Raw genomic sequence first — 16,052 nt, forward strand, 5'->3', positions numbered from 1 at the left:
GGCAGATCCCATCGCCAGTCGCTAGTGTAACAACAGTAGCACATGAGTATAGGACGAGGCACCTTGCTCCTCCCATCTTCTCTCTTCTCCTCTTCGAAACTGATAGTATTCCTGCTAATTCCTTTGAAAATAAATGGCTCTTATTAGTTGGGAGTGAAGGGGAAGTAGTGCTGAAGCATTAACACAGAGAAGAGCTCATCGAGCAAAAGGCATGAAAACTTTTAACTTTGAAATAAATAAAAAAATCACCAATAAGGTTAAATTATCAATGTTCGAAGCTAGACGCATATGAAACAAACCTCATGCATGACACTTGCTAAATTTTTCAGTGTGTCTAAACCTTCAGAAACAATGTTCAGCCACACAAGAAAGCTTGGCACGGTTAACTCTGCCTTCTTAAATTGTACGTCCTGGTGTCGTAACTATTCTCCTTTACGCTCACTTTTGGGCTATCCTTACAAATAAAGAAACCCACAGAAAATAAGCAAAAACTGCTTGTAATAGAACTCCTTTTGAACATGCACAATCGAGCATAATGTCGTTTCAATTCCAAAATGAGCATTGAATTTGTTACCCATCCAAAATATCCAAAAGTTTACAAGAAGAATTCAGAGCTAAGGTCTCCAAATTGTTAAGCATCAAAGTGATCATTGATTTTACCAATATAAACATTCAACCCATTGACATGTGCCTCAGCATGAGTTTGAATAGCACATCAAAGATTTTAACACTATCTTTTCATGTCAAAATTACTACATGAAGACGTTCTTTTCAGTTTGGGAAACCAAGCTATATAAGTAGCAGTCTCGAGAGAAACTACATCTTGTCGGATAGTAAACAACGTGAGTGATGGAATGATATACATTTCAGAAGTTATAAACATCATACATCATCAGTTTGCTCCTAAAAGTATATTTTATATGTTTCTCCAAGCCCTAAATCATCTAATGCGGCACTTACAAATCTCCAAATCAAGGCACACATTTTTATCTGAATACCGAGTTTGTATATGCAGTTCATACAGTCATAATACTTGAAAAGGAAAACTTTTACTTTTATTGTGCGGAAAGAAGATATACTTCGTGTAGAACTTCATCAGATGATTTATCATATCCCATCTATTCTCAACTAAATTTCTTAGGAAATTTACCTCACCAAGTTGTCACCATTTGATGAATCCTTAGCCCGTATGGAGTGACATATACCATGAGAAGTACATCAGATATGATGATCATATTTAAGTGGGCCGAATACAAAAATTTCCACAGACGTCTCCAGTCGAGAGTTAGGAATTGTAAACTAAGTTAGAACTAAGAAGTGTTTCTTCTATATACAAATTTGCAGAGATATGAATTAGGAATATAAAGACAGTGGAATTATAGACAAAAGGCGCCAAATTTAGTTCAAGGCCTGAACGTTGAATCCAGTCGGAAGTGAGCACTAACTGAAGCAAACAACGTGACCCAAAAATAAATGACCAGAAACATTAAAGTGGATAAAAGGGGGTGGTGGTGGAGCAGCAGCAGCCGGCCTTGGGCCCGGCGCTGCCGCAGCTCCCTACCGCTGATGCGGCGACGCAGCATCAGACCCTTGGTCCGGCGGGGCTTCAGCAGCTGGCCGGGGGCATAGCGGCGCAGCAGCAGGTCGTCGGCACGGTGGGGCAGCAGCCACCGCCCCCGGTCTCGATGGCGCTACAGCAGCCGGCCACGGGCAGTGAGGGACTGCACGCAGCCCCTTGCGCGCCTGGGCAGCAGTCGGCCTCTGGCCAGAGTGCTCCGTCGCCGTGCGGAGGGCCTGGGGTGGCGCCGTCTTCGCCCCGTGCGCCTCAGGAGGAGGAGCAGGACTGGTTGGGGAGGCGCCCCAGCCGGTCCCCTATGAGGCGCCGCAGCCGATCCCCGGCGCCCTCCTCGCCTATGGGGGTTTCGGCGTCGCGGTCGGGTTCGGTGCAGGGGGCTTCATCGCCATCTACCCCTGCATCGAAATCTTCTTCACCAGCGTCAGGACGGTCTTCTTCACCACGCTTGTCTCCGCCTCCGCCAGTTGCTCCCGTCTTGCATCCTCCCCCCACTATTCCTCCACCAGTTGCGCAGCCGCCGGTGAGGAGGAGTGGGAGGTTTGCTACGACGGAGGATGGCGTGGAGGCTACGGATGAAGACGTGATGCAGAGGGCTATGAGACGCAAGGCGGAAAAGAACCTCGACACGGCAGGTACCAGATTTTCATCCAAGTCCTTCACTTCTTTTTCGGATTCTAGAATTTCTTCGAATTTGAGTAGTGTAGGTATATCTTTGGGTAGAGGTTCGGATGAGATTTTAGCTTCAGCTCACGTGTTGAGACAGACGGAGCTTGACCGTTTAACGGTTGCTCCAAATGGATCCACTGAGCTGGCTACTTCCACTATTGACGATGACGAAGATGATGGCATCCTAGATGGTCATCTTCTCTCGGCTTTAGTTGGGAGTGTGACAGAAGTTGATTTAGACCACTCAGAGTTTAGTTCAGTTTATGACCTCTCTGCCTCTGAACGTGGTTCTAGATCATCGGCTGGAAAGAAATCTCGTAGATATGGCAAAAAATCTAAATCCAAAATAGTTTCTCGATGAACGGCATGTTTCGGAATAGCAGAGGTCTTGGTGACTTGGCTAAGCATTCTCACATTGCCGATGGTTGTAGAGATTATGATTTAGATTTCATTGCTATATCGGAGACGGGTAGGCGAAATTTCACACAAAGTTTTCTCGACCGTTTGTCAGGCGGAATTAACTTTCGGTGGTTTTCTCGCCCACCCCGTGGTAGATCCGGTGGCATTTTACTTGGCGTCCGTATTGATACCATGACTGTCTTAGCTAGTTCGATGGAGAGTATCACATTAAGCTCGACATTCAGAATAAAGCGAACGGGTTCAAGTGGAGTCTGGTCGCTGTGTATGGTGCCGCTCAGGATGCTTTTAAGGCTGACTTTTTACGTGAATTGGTAAATCTTACAAAAGATAATCCCTACCCGATTTTAATCGGAGGCGATTTTAATTTGTTGAGATTTCCTCACGAGAAAAGTAAAGGCCACTTTGATGGACATTGGCCTTTTCTATTCAATGCTGTCATTGACAGTCTTGATTTAAGGGAGGTGTTCATGTCTGGTCGACAGTTTACTTGGGCCAACAGCTTGCCTGAACCCACTTACGAGAAACTAGATCGCGTGTTGATGGACACCGAATGGGAAAATAAATACCCTATGGTGTCTGTCCGTGCACTAGAACGTATTGTAAATCTGTCTGACCATGCCCCCATCCTTCTAACCACTGGGGAACCCCGTCCCGTGTGTAAGCGGCCGTTCAAATTTGAACTTGGTTGGCTACATCGGGATGGTTTTCATGATATGGTTAAGAAGGTTTGGGAGAGACCGGTCGGTGGCAGCTCTCCAATTCTGAGATGGAACAATAAGATGCGATCATTGCGCAAACATCTCTGTGGTTGGGCTGCCCATACGGCTGGTATTCTTAAAAAGAGAAGGCTCGCTTATCAAAGGTCATTGATGAGCTTGAGGCTTTTGCGGAGGTTAGACCGCTGTCGACGCAGGAGATTGAACTCAAAAATCAATCAAATGCGCATATGGCGAGTCTTCTTCGTGAGGAGGAACTCAAATGGTACCAGCGATCCAAAGCCCAGTTCATTTTAGAGGGAGATTCAAATACGCGATATTTCCATGCTTTAGCCAATGGGAGACATCGGAAAAAGCGTATTCATTCTCTTACTCAAGATGAAGGGGTGATTGAAGGCCATGAGCAGCTCAAATCGTACATTACTAATTATTATAAAGGCTTGTTTGGTCCTCCGGAGGAAAGTACTTTCTCTCTTAATGAGGATTTAACGGCCGATATACCCCAAGTTTCCGTTGAGGAAAATGGTCTACTAACCGCACCTTATACTAAGGAAGAGGTTCAGAAGGCAGTTTTCCAAATGGAATGCAACAAAGCACCGGGTCTCGATGGTTTCCCAGCTGAGTTTTATCAAACTTTACGGGACACGATTAAATCGGACCTTCTAGATTTGTTCGAGTGACCTACACTCTGGACAACTAGAATTATTTCGTCTAAATTTTGGTGAAGTAATCTTGTTACCGAAAGTTAATGAGGCAGAAAGGATTCAACAATATAGACCTATCTGCTTATTAAATGTAAGTTTCAAGATTTTCACGAAAGTGGCCACCATTAGACTTAATACGATTGCGGATCATGTTGTCCAGCCATCACAGACGGCCTTTATGCAAGGAAGAAACATCCTTGATGGAGTGGCGGTTTTGCATGAGACGGTACATGAGATGCATTCTAAGAAATTAAATGGGGTTATTTTAAAACTAGATTTTGAAAAGGCGTATGATAAAGTTAAGTGGTCGTTTCTACAGCAAACACTCAGGATGAAAGGTTTTTCTCCAGAGTGGCGCGCTCTGATAAATGATTTTGTGTACGGAGGTAGTGTCGCAATCCGGGTCAATGATGACACCGGTCACTATTTCCAAACACGAAAAGGGTTACGCCAAGGGGATCCGTTATCAGCGATGTTGTTTAACATTGTAGCGGATATTCTGGCTATACTCATAGAGCGGGCTAAGGCTGATGGCCAGATTGAAGGAGTGATTCCACATCTAGTTGATGGTGGCTTATCTATACTTCAATACGCCGATGATACAATTCTATTTATGGATCATGATCTTGAAAAAGCTCAAAACTTAAAATTAATCTTGGCAGCCTTTGAGCAATTGTCAGGATTGAAAATCAATTTCCATAAGAGTGAATTGTTACGCTTCGGTGATGCCCAAAATGATGTGACTCTGTACACGAGTTGTTTGGTTGTGGGCAAGGCCAATTTCCGATTCGTTATTTGGGTATTCCGATTCATTATCGGAGACTTACAATCGCGGAATGGAAATTAGTGGAAGAAAGACTACAAAAACGCCTTAGTAGCTGGAAAGGCAAGTTGCTGTCCCTAGGTGGAAGATTGGTACTCATTAATTCGGTACTCACAAACATGGTACTCGTATATGTTATCATTTTTCATCCTACCAAAGGAATTCTGCATAAACTCGATTATTATCGATCCAGATTCTTTTGGCAAGGGGACGATGAGAAAAAGAAATATCGACCGGTTAAGTGGAGTATAGTTTGTAGTCCCAAAGACCAAGGTGGGCTTGGAGTTCATGATTTGGAAGTCAAGAATTCGGCCCTATTGGGAAAATGGCTGTTTAAGCTCCTCACTGAGGATGGGACTTGGCAGACTATCCTTCGGCGAAAGTATATCGGTTCGAAGACATTATCCCAAATGGTTTGGAAACCAGGGGATTCTCACTTCGGGCCGGGCTAATGGCGACTAAAAATGAATTTTTCGCCATGGCACTTTCTCAATCAGAAATGGAGCACAAATACGTTTCGGGAAGATGCTTGGCTTGACAACGCACCCCTAAGTGAACAAGTATCCAGCTCTTTATAGGATTGCTCGTCGTCAAGGTGATACCATTGCTACCGTAATGGCTACCTCACCCCCGAATGTGACGTTCGGACGGGTTTTACTTGGACAAAGACTTGCGGCATGGAATACCTTAATTCAACGGCTCGGGGATATTCAATTATCGGACGAACCGGACGAATTTAGATGGAACCTTCATGCCAACGGTGCTTTCTCGTGAAATCTTTCTACAACGCGATCCTTCTTTCGATCTACCGATTGATAATAATAAAAAGATTTGGAAGATGAAGATACCATTAAAAATTAAAAATTTTGGATGGTATCTTCGTCGAGGGTAATCCTCACCAAAGACAATCTTGTTAAGCGTAATTGGCATGGGAGTACTCGATGTGTTTTACGTCAACAGGACGAAACAATCAAGCACTTGTTCTTCCGAGTGCCGATTCGCGAGATCTATATGGTCGGTCATCCAAGTAGCGTCTACCCTGTATCCTCCGACTAGTGTTGCCAATGTCTTTGGTAATTGGCTCCATGGTGTTGATTCAAGGTTTAAGTTGCTTCTTAGGGTGGGGGCGCTAGCGATTATCCGGGCGCTTTGGCTATGTAGAAATGACAAGATTTTTAATGATATGAATTGCTCTTTGTTGCAGGTCATCTACAGATGTACAGGTATTCTCCGTTCGTGGTTACCTCTTCAGCGAGTGGAGAACCGAGACCTGTTTACGGAGGTCTGTACACGGTTGGAGGCTACGGCGAGGGATACTTTTTCCCAACATGGGTGGCAGCATAGTCTACGGATAGATGCCTCACCTACTTCTTAGGCGTTATATGTTTCATCTTGATGTGTATCTCGCCTAGTTTTTGTTTTATCATTTTCGAACCTGAGACAACATAAACGGCTGTGTGCATCCTGGTTATGCAGAGGCTGGATGTAATTGCTTATAAAAGTAATAAAAGCATCCTTTATCGAAAAAACAAACTGTAGATCCCGAATTTGAGAGCAGCTCCTCTAGAATCTCTCAGCGTGAATGTCTGATGCTGGGAACACGAGCACAATCTTCACGAACCGAGGTCGCCGCTCCAGAACTTTTCCTTCTCCCTCATTTTCCCAGCGTCCAATCGGCAGCTTCTCGGCAGGGGCAACCCGGGGAACAGCGGTGACCTGCAACTCAGTTTCTACAGGCTTCAACGCATGGACACAGTCCCACACAAAATCGAGACCGAGGATCTTCCAGTGGCCGACGGCGATGGCTAGGACCGAAAGCAGCAAAAAGAGGGCAGCTTGAGCGGCACGGAGATCCTTTCTTTTGGCCGTACGGAGGCGGCGGCAGTTCTTCCTGCGTCGGCCGCCCACGGCGAGGACCAGCAGGATGTGGGCAAAGGAGGCATCGGGAGCGACGGCGACGAAATCACGATTGGGAGGCCTGCTCACCTGCCATCGTGGAGATCAAGTCATCAACTGCTGTGGTGGCCGAGGAATCGTGGGTTGCGGCAGTTGTTTCATCCGGTGTTTCATCCGTCGTTTTTTTTTGCGGATACACGAATCGTGGGATGCTCGATGCGGGATGGGAGAGGCCGGACGTACCAACCATCCCACCACCTATAGACATTTAATATAGTAGAGATTAGCAAAACCGTCATCTAACGATTACAAAGTCAACTAAGATTTTGTTGATTTCCAGTCAAATTAGAATTAGCAAAACCGTAAAATATATTCTTGAATTTGTGCGCTGTTTTATCTGACAATATGAACTTTGATTGGGATCTTCATCAACGGAACCATCATCAGAACATAAAAATTGACAAAGTTAACTGAACAAATAAATAAAATCACAAGCCTTTGAGCAGCACATCCTCAACGAACTTATCGAGGTTAACATAGGACGAGCCCCCTTTTTTGGGAGCATCTTGAGCAAGCCTCTTCCACTCCAAGGTCCTCTCCCTGGCCTCCACCCCTTTCTTTCCGACCAACATCTCTCTCACTAGTGCAGCTATTTCATCGCTCCCTGCCTCCTGTGGCAGCTCGGCCCCGATGTTCCATGCCGACCAGCTTGAGCGGCACGGCCTCCAGGATGGAGTTCCACCCGCAGTGTGTAACAAAGAGCCCCACCGCCGGGTGGGTGAGGACCGCCTCCTGGGCGCACCACGGCACGACGAGTCCGTCATGCCCGACCTCAACGTCCACGGCCATGTCGGGCCGCAGAACCCATAGGTACGGGGAGCCGCACCTCGCGAGACCGGACGCGAAGTCCTTTATCTTGCCTGCGTTCATGGCGGCATGGCTACCGTAGCTCACGTACACCACGGAGCGAGCCTCTTTCCCGTCCAGCCACGCCATGCACTCCTTGTCCTCCTCCAAGAGGCTTGACGCGTAAGTCGAGTCGCCGGCGCCTCTCGCTGGGAGCGATGTGATGATGGTCGAGAGAGGGCCGACGGTGTAGATGGGCGGGAGGATGGCCGCGAGCGCGCCGAGGACGTCCTTCTCGATGTCGTGGAAAGTGTTGATCACGATGGCCCTGGAGCCGGCGAGGACGCGCATCTGGTGGAGGTGGATGCGGAGCAGCGCATCGTCGGCTTCCGCCGTGTGGCAGAACGTCGGCATGTCCTTGAGCCGCATGCCCTTCATCCCCGGCATCCAGTCTACCGGGGCGTCGAGGCTGCCGTCGTTTTTGTAGCCAGTTCCTGCCACAGAACACGTTAATAAACAACTAAATTTGAACTTTTTGGAACGTTTTTTCTTATACAAGAGTAGTACCTTTGAGCGGCACGAGACCCCTCTTCATGAGCTCCTCGAACTGCATGTACCCCATGAGGCCGCACGCGGACGCGGTGAAGAAGTTGACGTCAGGCACGCCGACGTCCCGCGCCGCCAGGGAGGCGAACGGCATGGGCGAGTCGGCGACGACGCAGCTCACGGGCGGCGCGCCAGCCCTGTTCGCCAGCGCGCGCAGCAGCTCCTTGAACGGCTGGAGGCAGTTCTGCTCCAGCGCCTCGAGGTGCGCTTCCAGCGTCGTCGGCGGCGCCTCGAGCGACAGCCCGTCCGGGATGACCTCGACGTCGAACCATGTGGCTGCTGCAGCGGCCGCCTCGGCGCCCCTGGCGCGCTCGAGGCGGCGGTAGTGCAGCTGGGTGTGGACGAGCGTGACGTGGAAGCCGCGGGAGTGGAGGACGCGGGCGAGCTGCGTGTGAGGGGCGACATGGCCGTGCGCCGGGAACGGCACGAACACCACGTGCGGCTTCCGCGCCGAGTCCATCGGTGCAAGTGCTCACCCTGGGCTACGGCCAGGACGGCCGCGCCGTGCATGAGCAAGGGACCGCTCTCGAGCTTTGACCTGCAGCGCAGCGCCTCGGCCTCCTCATCGAGAGCCACCGGAGGAAGACGAGACGAGGCGGCGGCTGCCACCTTGTTCATGTGTGGGCTAGGTTTGGGATTCGCTTCCTCGATGTAGGAATTGTTTTCTTTCAATTTGATGAGGATGCAGATCTTAAGATTGATATAGATGGTTGCTATTTCTTGTCCGATCTGAAATTCAGTCGTCTATCCCGTGTTATTTCTAAATCATCCAATTCTCTCTAGTTTTATTTTTCTCCTGCTTTTTTATAATGGCCCAGATTGAGAAATTCTTGTTAAAATCCATCAAAAAAATCCAGATTTGAAGAATATTCTGGTGGTGGTTTGTCCATATGAACGGTGCTTTTGTTGATATAATATTGTAAACAAATGTCTCAAATATCAATGGCGTATGCTATACTTTGTTGATATAATCCTGGCTCATGTTTGGTATCTGCAACTAAAAAAATGTTCCGTGGAACATAATTGGCTTGTTTGGTATGACCCTTGTATGAAATGTCAGATCTCTTTTATACCAAAATGTTATTGGAACCATACTTGAAACATCTCTATTCCTTTTATGGAATTAGCTCAAAGATTTTAAAAATTTGTTTTTTTTAATGTACTGAAAAAATTCTGAAAAACAAAGCAAAATATTTGAAACATATGTGAATGTAAAATAATTTTTTAATGGAAAACTTGGAAAATCATATATAACCCTTATATGCAATATGTCACATCTCTTCTATACCAAAATGTTAGTGAAACCATACTTGAAACATCTCTTGTTTATTTTATGGAATTAGCTAAAAAATCAAAATATTTTAATTGTATTTTGTTACTAATGACATATATGGATAGTAAAGGATTTCTCAAATATCAATTGTGTATGATATATACATTGCGGAAGCTAACATAGATTTGTTACTTATGACATATATGGATAGTAAATGATTTCTCAAATACCAATTGTGTATGATATATACTTTATCTCTAATAATATTTTTTATTTCTAAAATGTAATTGGGTCATATTTGGTATGACCCAATTCTTGATAATGTATGAAATATATATCATATATCTTTGATACGAAAATGTTAATGAATCCATACTTGGAATATATCTTCTTCAATTTATTTTTATTAGCTCACAAAAAATTGGGAATATTTTGATTCTGTATCTCAAAAATGAATTGAAACTAATTGAAAACCTAAGAATAATAAATGGAATATATGTGAATGATATTTCACTGGAATACTTGTGAACTTATTTTTAAACCGATATGATATTTGAAATATTATTTAAGAATTGTATGAATAAATCATTTTACAAATTATTTTGAATCCTGAATTTAATTACCATATCGGAATTTGGTTAGGATAGATTTTAGAACTTTCCCTTGTCTTTGTCTAGGGGCTGCCCGCTGGAAACTAGATTCTCTCAGGCGCGGAAGGAAAAAAACAAAACGAACATCGTGTGTGGGTCCAGATCGTGGGAGGAAAGTGCATGTTTGGTGGGTCCAGGATTGTAATACAGCACAGTAAAGAATCTAAAGTACCGCCAATACCAGGGAATACTATTGGGGTACCCGAGCAGGTGGAGCAAGGTGATTGGACGAAGGGACACCGGTAGGAACCGGTTCCGTTAGAAAAGACTTTCCCTAGAGAGCATATATAGAGGACACCGGCCAGAGGGTAGTTGCAGTGTGCGGTCTGACGGGAACGAAGGGGAGAGCTCTAGGAAATATGTCAGCATCCGTAGGTTCATAGGCAGAGGACATCACGTACGACATCACCCGGAAGCTCCGAAATCGGCCATGGATTACTACTCGGTAATGCTACACCTCCGTAATTTCTTTTACGGGAAAACCTTACGGGATGACATGGAGAGGCCACAATCTGCTCGCGCGAAGGGAAAAAATAGTGGGTAGGAAAAATAGTCACGCTCCCGTTAGAAATCTCCCAATCCCCATCCCTTCATCCTCAGGCTATGGGACGACGGCTAGTCCTCCGAGGCGGTGAAAGTGGATCGATGCGCCTAGAAGGATTGGGAGATTTCTAACGGGAGCGTGACTATTTTTCCTGCCCACTATTTTTTCCCTTCGCGCGAGAAGATTGTGGCTTCTCCACGTCATCCCGTAAGGTTTTTCGTAAAAAAATTACGTAGGTGTAACATTACCGACATGATTTACTGGAACGTCCAAGGCCTGACTGGAGTACTGGACTAGCTTGCTACGTGGGATAACTTGGTGCATTCAAGCCACTTAGGGTGTGTTCGGTTGGTGTCACCGCGTGGAATGGAATGGGATGAACCTGCACCCAGCCCAGATTCTTGTGTTCGGTTGATACTAGAACCAGAACCCAGCGGTTCCTAGAAAACGAATATTCTAGCCAGATGCGGAATCGGGTGATACCTCCAAATCGGTGGAACCACTCGGTTCTGAAGCGAGCTAACGATAAAACAAAATCAATCTCATCTCTCTGGTTCTCTCCTATCGCGTCGTCTCTCTCTGGCTCTCTCCTTTCTCTCTCTTCGGCGGCCAGCCGGCGACCAGGACGGCGCGGCGACCGCCCGCCCTCCTCCGTCGGCGACCAGGACGGCCCTCTCCTCCTTCGGCGGCCAGGCGGCGGCGGGGCAGGGGCGGCGGCGGCCATGCGCGACGGAGGCGGCGGCGGGCGTCGTCCTGCTCCGGCCGTGCGAGCTCGCCGCCCTCCTCCAAGGTCGCATCCTGGAGCGGCGGGCGTCGTCCTGCTCCGGCCGTGCGTTGGAGAGGACGAGCACGGGGCGGCCGGGCTCCATGGCGTTGAGACAGATCGCCGGCGATCTTGGATTTGAGCCGGAGCGCCGGAGGGCAACGATTCCGGCCGCTCCTCCGAGGTCACGACTCACGACCAGCAGCGGCGCCCTCCCAGTCGAGCAGCCGCAGTGCCTTATCTGCAATCTAATCCCTAGATTAGTACTAATTTAATTGCTAATTCTAAATTAGTGTTAATTTTTTTTTAATTCTAAATTAGGCAAACCATTCCATTCCATCAGATTTTTTGCAACCGAACACAGGAATGAGATGGAACCGTGACATTCTATTCTTGTGGAATGTCACCATCCCATTCCATTCCACTTGGTGCTACAACCGAACACACCCTTACCTTTCTGAACTCAAAACTCCCTGTAGCTATCAAATTTACCGCGGTGGGACGGCATGCGGCGACATGACGGTAGGCGGCTACTCTCTTCGCCCGCGAATAAGTGTACATCTAAGAAATAATAACAGATAATTTAGTTCTCTCTCATCCTTTATAAGACTAGTCACAATAGGGAGTATCATATAGTAGTATCATGCATATGATACTAGTGTACGATACTATCTTCACAATGCATAGTATCATGTAGTAGTATCATTTTTTACATTTAATGATTTGTAGTATCTCAATACAAAAGTATGTACAAGATTTGTTTGGCATTATTTTTTCTAGTTTTACGTGCTATGATACAGCATCTACATCTACCTATGATACCACTATGATCTCTTTCATCATTAATTGATGTGACACATCATTTTTTGCATGCATGTAGTGCATGATACTAGCTATGATACTCTCATTGTGAGGATTGGATGATGGAGTTGGAGAGTGATTACGAGAATCTAATTGCATTAATTAACTGCATTGATAATGTAGATGTATATTTTTTAGAGGCAAATTTTAAATCTAAAAGTATACTTATTTGAGGATGAAGTAAATACGTCACAAAACCAATAATATAGATGCATCGATAACTTGCTCGAGTCACGCAAGCCTCTTATGTTTGAGAAAAGGACACCACATTAAATAGAAGTACGGAGTATCATAATCAAAATCACACTCCGTGAAATGGATTGCCTCTTTGCATTTGGTCTTATCAACATCAATCTTGATAGATTACCGGGGTTTGTTCGGTTTCTCCATAATACTTGGGAGGATTCTATTCCCTAGAGATTTTTCGTATAGACCTCGTACGATTTGTAGGACTTAAATCAATATGTATCCTTCCCATGTTCTATGAGTATACAATTATATATATAAAAAAGTTTTTATTACAACCTCATGAGAATTTTTCTTTGTTTATATGACATCTATGAAATGAGCACATTCCTTTAGAATAATGCAGGCATTGTTTTCATGAAACACACAACCAAACACATGCAATCTTGCATTTCCAAATCATATTGGATTCAACATGACATGCTAACCTACATTTTGCTAGGTCAACTCTGTCAAGATAAGTTTTATCAATATTATACTGCTTATGAATTCTTTTATGTCCACTGCACCTTTATGAGATAGTACACAAGTGAAACCATGAACCCCGGTTTAATTTTAATTACAGGAAACAACTTTCCAACACCATTGCTTTCATTTATATTTCCTGCATTAATTAAATCCAAAAATGCAAAAATACTTTTACTATTAGCAAATACATACCAAAACCCAAAAACACCTTATCAATATTGCTTCTATTTTGCTTGCCTGGTTGTAGATTTTTTTTATTATTTACAAGTTATTTTAGTTTTACTAATACGAAACCTTGTGCTTGACAACCACACAGTGAAATTGAGAACATAATGCATTTACTTTGTTTTATAGGTTGCTTGGAAAGAAAAGGCAATAGATAGTTCTAAGCCAATTCCCCTAGTTTGATATAAACCCTGGAGTAATTCTTGTGGGGAAAAAACGCTTGCTATAAATTTTGCACTTGGAATCCGAATGAGTTGGTACACACGAAGTTGTTGCCATTAACAAGGGGGAGAAGGAGACGGGGAGGATGAAGGGGATTGGGATTCAAGATTCAATTCTATGTTTTTTTGGTATGTCTCTCGTCCACATGTCGAGCACATATATCCATTACTAGGGGTGTAAATCGATCAGATTGGATAGGATTTGGCTCATACCATATCATTTATCGTATATTTTTGTTGGATCCGGATTGGAGCGGACATTGATCGGTTTTGGATTCGAGTGCAGATATATCGGACTGTGAATTCGATTCGAAAATGGTGAGGAGTCGGATCGGAAACAAACATAGTCAGATATGCTCTCATCGGTAGATAGTTATAGTTATTGTAAATCTTGAGAGAGATTTAAACTTTCGGTCTTGTGTACTTAAGAAAAAAGAGACACAATTTACGTTAAAACTGAAGAATTGATAGAATTTAGAGCTAAATATGTTTGCCAACTAAATTCGGTAACTCAATAACTACTAAACTTGTGAATTTTGGCCTTGTTTTTTGACTAAAAATTTGGATTATCTGGTTTAAAATCTTCGAATTATTCTAATTAAATTTTTGATAATCTATATGTTTATGCTATTTTCTATACCATATCCTATACCGTATCCAGAGCACCACTTCGGAATCGGATATCCTTGCCTATCGGATTCTTTAAAATCAGATATGGACACCTTAAAATGGATTTGGGGTCGGTTTCGGCGCCGAAGTTATCTTATCTGTTTACGCCCCTATCCATTAGGGCATCTCCAACGGAGCGACACAAACGGACGCGGAGCGACCGTTTGTGACTGCAGGGTCGAAAAAATGTGTCTGTACCCTAGCCCAGCGGTACAACGCATAGTGACCGGGCTGTCCGTGGAGACGCAACTGCAGCCTAAATATGCAACACATTTGTGTCTCTGCAGACGCGCGCGTCTATGTTGGTCGATTCAGGGCCCGCCGATCAGTGACACAAGTAAGCAAAATGTTTGTCATTCCTATTTATTGGCCAAAAGGACCATCTTTATAAAGATGGTTAGAGTTAACCTACAACTACGATGGCCGTACCTATTCGCTATCGCATGGCCTACGACGGCCAGGTTTACTCGTAGTCGTGCAGCCTACTACTGGATGCCGGCGTAACCTGAGGGCCCGGCGTCGTCGTCCGAGCGCATGCGGGCTTGGCCAGCCACGCATCCTCCGTTCGGAGGCGGTTCTGCTCCCGGAAGGAGGCAACGTCTTCCTGTTGCCGGTGTTCGACGACCTCCGCTAGAGAGGAGTCCCAACGGGCTCGCTACGCCGCGACGATGCGCGTCAGGTCCTCGCGGTAGTGGGACCTATTCCTCGCTGCTGCCGCCACCGCTTCCTCCCTCGTCGTGATGGCAACCTGCAACTCGCGGTTCTCCCGGTCGATCCGTGCGTGGTCTGGCCCTGCCCAAGCCACTGCCACCAGGTCGGAGCACACGAAAGCCTGCGTCCTGGCCATCGCATCGCCACGAGCTTGCGCCTCCGCCGCAAGAACCCAACGGGGATCAGCGACCTTAGGAAGGCTCTTGGACGACGCGAGCAGTGCCCCCTGCTCGGCGCGCACAAACACGCCCTCTTTGTCGCCGTAGGGGAGGAAGTTGACGTCGTCCATGTCGTCGATGACGGCGTCCACCATGGTCGCCGCCTCCAATTCCGGCGGCCCGTCGAGCTCCGCCACCAGGCGAATACGCGCTCACCGTCGCGAGCTCCGCCTTGGCCTCCGCGAGCTACACATGGAGGTCGGCCATGGTCTATTCCTGCACTGCCGCCTCCACCGCCGTCGCTTCCATCGCCACATCCACCACCTCCGCCTCGGCCGCTTCCATCGCCGCCTTCTCCGCAAAGGCCTCCGCCACCTCCGCCTCCAGCTGCTCAGCCCCGTACGTGGCCGTCTGCTGCGCGCCGAACGCATCTATTGCGTGGACATAGGCGAGGTCAGGATCATCGGAGAAGACGCCACGGGCCATGTGAACAATGCGAGCCCAGGTGCGATCATGCTCGGCCATGGATGATTTCTACGGTTGTGTCGGGGTGTGCCCTCCTTGACCTCCGGTCTGCACCATATATAGCCACGGCAGGGCAGGAAACGCCGACCGCGCGCAATCCGTTTCCCACACGCAAAGCGGCGACGAAACGCGCCAATGTATTGGCGGCGCGCGGAAGCACCGCCTTTGGGTGCCAACCGGTAATCGCTGGCGGCAGACCTTGATGGAACGTTAACCGCCATTATCGACCTTGACGTTGTCAGCCAAAAAAAAATATACGTCGGCCCGCTAAGGATGTTCCCAACGTAAACACGTCACCACAGCCATGTACAACCATTTTGCTGTTTCGTGGGCCAACGTGAACGAAGCCGTGCGACCACTTTGAGCATCCGATATGCTTTATACATGCGACTACCCGACCTAACGCATTGGCTCACATACACAACCCAACAAGCTTACAACGACTTCCCCCCAAAAAAAAAAGTTTACAACGACCCAAGGCCAGA

General features: G+C 46.5%; 1 pseudogene; it reads right to left on the reverse strand.

Moving 5' to 3' along the window:
- Positions 1–7,289: 7,289 nt before the first annotated feature.
- On the reverse strand, positions 7,290–8,713 carry LOC124700350 (annotated as a pseudogene).
- Positions 8,714–16,052: the final 7,339 nt, after the last annotated feature.

Source organism: Lolium rigidum, chromosome 3, assembly GCF_022539505.1.
Source record: "Lolium rigidum isolate FL_2022 chromosome 3, APGP_CSIRO_Lrig_0.1, whole genome shotgun sequence".
NCBI classification, from domain to species: Eukaryota; Viridiplantae; Streptophyta; class Magnoliopsida; order Poales; family Poaceae; genus Lolium; species Lolium rigidum.